Source organism: Mastomys coucha, unplaced genomic scaffold, assembly GCF_008632895.1.
Source record: "Mastomys coucha isolate ucsf_1 unplaced genomic scaffold, UCSF_Mcou_1 pScaffold14, whole genome shotgun sequence".
NCBI lineage: Eukaryota > Metazoa > Chordata > Mammalia > Rodentia > Muridae > Mastomys > Mastomys coucha.
Window position 1 is genome coordinate 137,346,537 of NW_022196896.1, and position 5,870 is coordinate 137,352,406.

At 45.4% G+C, this 5,870-nt stretch overlaps 1 pseudogene; it reads left to right on the plus strand.

Moving 5' to 3' along the window:
- Positions 1-1,885, plus strand: part of LOC116089507 — a 4,866-nt pseudogene extending 2,981 nt beyond the window's left edge.
- Positions 1,886-5,870: the final 3,985 nt, after the last annotated feature.

Here is a 5,870-nt window from a genome sequence, read left to right on the forward strand (position 1 = left end):
TAGCTTACCTATCAAAAAAAACTGGACCCTGTGGCCAGTGGCTGGCCCTCTTGCCTGCAAGCAATAGCGGCCACAGCCCTTTTGGTAAAAGATGCTGACAAACTGACTATGGGCCAGAATGTGACAGTAATAGTCCCCCACGCACTTGAGACCATCATCTGACAACCGCCCGATCGCTGGATGATGAATGCCCGGATGACATATTATCAGAGTTTGTTGTTGACTGAACGAGTAGCTTTTGCCCGACCTTCCATCCTCAACCCAGCTACTCTACTCCCTGAAACTGCTGAAACTCCAGTACATATACGTGAAGAAATATTGGCAGAAGAGACCGGGACTCGATCAGATCTGACTGATAAACCATGGCCTGGGATACTAACCTGGTTCACTAATGGAAGCAGTTTTGTGGTAGAAGGCAAGCGAAAGGCTGGGGCAGCAGTGGTGGATGGGAAATCAGTTATATGGGCCAGCAGCTTGCCAGAAGGAACGTCAGCTCAAAAAGCAGAGCTTATTGCTTTGGTCCAAGCTTTTACTTGCCAAGTAAAGTAGCCATCGTTCATTGCCCAAGGCACCAGAAGAAAGAAGGACACATAGAAAAGAGAAACTGAATGGCAGACCAGGCTGCCAAGGAGGTGGCACAAAGTCTTATGATCCTCACAGTGGCCAGGAAAGGATGGGAAGCTCCTCCAGGCAAGACCTTCCTCTCCCTGGAAAAAGGGCTCATCTATCTGACTAAGATTCACACCCTTACCTACCTGGGGCCGAAGAAAATGACTGAATTGGTAAAAAGATCTCCTTACCACATACCTCAGGTAAAAGAAGCAGCGGAAAAATTAGTAAAAAACTGTAAGGCCTGTGCTTTAACTAATGCTGGTGTTAGCAGGCTCCAGAAGGGAAGACAGCTGCAAGGAGACCGGCCAGGGACGTACTGGGAAACAGATTTTACTGAGGTCAAGCCTGCCCGATATGGAAATAAATATCTCTTAGTGTTTATAGACACCTTTTCAGGGTGGGTTGAGGCTTTCCCCACCAAGAAAGAAACAGCTAACATGGTGACTAAGAAGATATTGGAAGAAATATTTCCCAGTCGGAATACCTAAGGTAATTAGGTCAGACAATGGTCCTGCTTTCGTTGCCCAGGTAAGTCAGGGTATGGCCAAACAACTGGGGATAGATTGGAAATTACATTGCGCTTACAGACCCCAGAGCTCAGGACAGGTAGAGAGGATGAATAGAACCCTAAAAGAGACCTTGACTAAACTGTCCTTAGAGACCGGAGGATATGATTGGACAGCTCTCCTTCCTTATGCACTGTTCCGGGTTCAGAACATCCCCGGTATTACCGGATTGACACCCTTTGAATTAATGTTTGGGATGCCGCCACTTATCTATATAACCCTGAAAGCAGATGCATGACCTGATGATTCTTCTATTCCCTCATCCCACCTTCTAGCCCAGCTAAAAGCTCTTGAAACAGTGAGAAAAGAAGCCTGGGAGCAGTTAAAAGGCATCTATGCAGCAGGTGATCTGAGAGTGCCACATCAATTTGAAGTGGGAGACGCTGTTTTGGTATGAAGACATAGAGCTGGGAACCTCGAGCCACGGTGGAAGGGACTGTACCTAGTGTTACTAACCACCCCCACTGCTGTTAAGGTAGATGGGATTCCTGCTTGGATCCACGTGTCTCATGTCAAAAAGGCACCCCCTGAACATAACCAAGATGAGTGGACTGTGGAAAAAACTGATAATCCCCTTAAGTTGCACCTGCATCGCAAATCCAGTCCTGAGTAAGCTCTCTGACCCCCACCAGCCACGTAACCTGACTTAGATGGTAATTGTTGGGCATGGGGACATAATATGGAGCAGGTCTAAACTTACTGCACCAGGCCTTTGGTGGCCAGACATGTTCCCCGTTGTCTGCAAACTGGCTTTTGGGGCACCAGCTAACTGGGATATGGAAGGATATTATGACCCCAATATGCCAGCTCCCAAAGTATCCTCTTGCCACAGCTGGCATGGGCTTGACCCATTTGGGGGTTGTGGACATGCGAGTCAGAGGAGCCAGCTCCAAGTTTTGACCTTTTACGTCTGCCCCGGATTCCACAGAAAACGGTCCCTTAGAACCTGTGGGGGGCGAGAGCATTTCTTCTGTAAAAATTGGGGTTGTGAGACCTCGGGAGATACATACTGGAAGCCAACCTCCAGTTGGGACTACATCAAAGTAACTGCAAATTATAGCCAACATAAGACAGGAGAACCAGGGTGGACATACCGCCCAGAGTGTGAAGACTGGTGCCACCCACTTCACATTGTTTTCACTATGGCAGGAAAAAAGACAACTGGGTGGACAACTGGCTATACATGGGGTCTTAGGTTTTACAAAGAAAGGTATGACTATGGACTGATATTCACCATTAAGCTTAAGATAGAAACCCCTTATACATTGCTTGGCCCAAACCCAGCCCTATACCATCCCCTGCCCCGTATGCCTCTAGATCCTCTGTGGTCTCAACCCCAGACTGTTCCCAAGATAGGAGCAGCCACACCATCTGCCCGCTACATTAGGGACTATGACGCTATCCCCAAAAACCCTGCCTGCCCCGCCCCCGGAGTTTAATCCAGATGCTAGCCCTCTCTTAAACATGGTAATTAGTGCCTTTAAAATGCTTAACACCACAAATCCTGAAATGACCAGAAAGTGTTGGATGTGTTATGATGTGGCACCACCTTACTATGAGGGTACTGAATGGGTTAACACCCCAACCATAACTTCGCAAGCCTCTGATTGTTGGTGGAATCACCAGCAAGTCTGCCTCACCCTATCCGCTGTTACTGGGAAAGGCCTTTGTGTGGGTCAGGTTCCACAGACTCATCAACATCAGTGTAATAGTTCATATCCCCTATTAGGTGATCTAACTGGGTACCTCCTCCCATCCTCAGACAGCTGGTGGGCCTGTGCTTCAGGGATTACAACTTGTATAAGTTTGGAGATTCTTAATCACAACCATGATTTCTGTGTGCTAGTACAAATAGTTCCTAGATTATTGTACCATCCTTAGGAAGATGTGCTGAATTACTGGGACCCTGAGACCAAAGACCTAGTTAGACAGAAAAGAGAATTAGGAATTACCCTGTCAGTTATTTTGGGGGTAAGCTTAGGGGCTGCAGGGGCCACCATTGGATCAGCGGTGATGGCTTTGCAGCATAAGGCATATGGAGAACTGAGAGAGGCCATTGACTCAGATATCGAACATATAGAAAAAACTCTGGCTGACTTACAAGAGTCACTCACCTCCCTCTCAGAAATGGTTCTCCAAAATAGAAGAGGATTAGACCTGTTATTTCTGAAGTAAGAGGGCCTATGTGCAGCATTAAAGGAAGAGTGTTGTTTTTACATAGACCACTCAGGAAGAGTCAAAGATAATTTAGCCAAAATTAGAGAAGGTTTAGAACAGAGAAAAAGGGAGAGAGCCCAAGGCAAGAGTTGGTTTGAAACTTGGTTTAACTCATCCCCCTGGTTAACATCTCTGATCTCTGCACTCACAGGGCTGCTAATCATACTTTTGTTATTGCTTACCATTGGTCCTTGCATTCTTAATAAGCTTAGAGTTTTCATAAAAGAGAGGATTGGGGCTGTGCAACTTATGGTATTATGCCATCAATATAATACCTTGCCTCAAGATGAAGAAATTGAGACAGACATATAGTTCTATGATTAGAACTATGGAAAAGAGAAGGGGGGAATGAAAAGAAAAAAATCAGCACGAACTTGCCCACATAAGCCTGGGATTGAAAGAGTTAAATTTGAGACCGGTGTTAGCTAAGGAAAGGATTACTGAAAACCACAGGGGCCAGGCCTGTGAAAACAGATCAAAATGAAGACGAACAAGCTGTTAGGGGACTGAAAGGTCAGGGAGACATAAAACCACGAAGATAGGGCAAAAATGCAAGGATATGCCCATAGCCCAGGTCAGGAAGACATAAAACATGGAGATAGGGCATGTCTGGAGCCTAGGCTCCTGGGACACATCTGGGCAGACATTGAATAATGAGCCATCTGGTCCCCTTAGGTATTAGCTAAAGGTCAACTAGAAACCTTGAATAGCACTCCTTTTTCACTCCCTTTTTTTGGAATTTTCAACTCTAATCTGCACAAACTACATTTAAAATAACCAATCATGTATAGCCTCCCTGATTCCTTTGTTCCCTCAGACCTTTTTTCCTATATAAACCCCTAACACCTTAGCCTCCACGAGATTCCTTGTCTCCTGCATGAGATTGGGGGTCTGCCCGGAGCACTCCGAATAAAAACCTCGTGCACTTTGCATCAAGGTGGCCTCTCGTGTTTCACTGGGTGCATGTCTTCTGGGACTTGAGTGAGGGTCCCTTCAGAGGGTCTTTCAGAAGCAGCTGTAAGAGGCTTCAGGCAATCCCAAGGGGAAACCTGGATCTTAGATGGGATATCTAAAATGCACCAAATTGAGATTAGGAATCCCATTGTAACTATAAAATTGAGCAGTCACTAGCTGTAAGCTGCACCTTGGGAACAACTGAAGAGGGTCAAGGTAACTTTTTGGGGGCAAGAAATTTCTAAAAGGAATTAAAATGTAGGCTACTAACAGCCAAGTTAACCAAGTACCCAGGCATCTGATAGAGTATCTCTTATGAAAAGTGATTGACATGAATTTTACAATATGTTTGTCCCCTGATAAGTTTTTTTTGGATTCTGGATAGGAAACTTAATGAAATAAAATATTACCACCTCTGCTGCAGTCAGTCTGTTACATATTATGAAACTGTCCCGCAGTTTCTCGAACTGGGTTCTCTCTCAGTTGAAGAAAGAAAAGGACCTGAAACACAGAGTTGAAGAACAAAAGGACACGAAGCCAAGTTGAGTCCCAATCAAGGCTTGCAACTTTTACTTTTGGGGTTCAGCATTTATACGTACACAAGAAAGCAAAACTGGATCTCTAGGTTACAATGACATTTGCATAACATAAACAATGTGGGAGAAGTCAGGAAAGAGTCAGAACAGAGTCAAGGGGAAGTCCAGGGGAAGCTAGACTGCTGGGCTTGCTGCTCTTGAAGGTGGTGGCTCAGGGTGTCCCTTAGGTCTTGGTGATGCCCTGAGAGAGGTTGGAAGCGCTGCCCCCGGTGGGGGCGGAGGTCAACAGTGGATATCCTCAGGCAGTCAGTTTGTTTACATTCAACAATGTCCTCAGTCAGTGGAGGTGTCAGCCACCAGGCATCCCTTCCTCCTGAATCCTCAAAGGTGGAACTCAGTGTAGTGGGCCTTTGTTTTAGGCACAGCAGGCATGAGCTGACAGTCTCCAGTTGTAAGCTCTGATGTCTCTGAGTTGAGGCAGGAGGGAGGGACCCAACAATATTAGATCTGAAAATTCCTCCATAAGCTTATGGGTTGAAGCTCCTGATAATATTGAGAGTTGATAAAAACTTTAGAAAGTGGAGCCCACTGGTTGGAAGAGGTCGTTATGGAGAGTGTACCTTTAAAGGAGATACTTTGTCTTTGTCCTCTTTTCAGTTTCTCCCTCCTCCTTATAATGGCTTCTATCTTCCTCTACCTACCTACCTCTCTCTCTCCTTCCTGCATTTTCTTCTTCCATTCTTGTCTTGCTCCCCCTTCCTTTCTTCCTTTCTCCTTGTCTCCCTCCCTCCTCATCTTTTTCTTCTATTTTCTTCTCAACTATCATGAGATGAATAGTTTTGACATGCTTCACCACAGATCCAGATTGGTAAAGTCAAGTGACCATGACTGAAGTCTCTTGAACATTGTATAAAAATAAATCTTTTTTTTATTAGATATTTTCTTTATTTACATGTAAATTTCTCCATTCCCAGTTTCCCCTCCA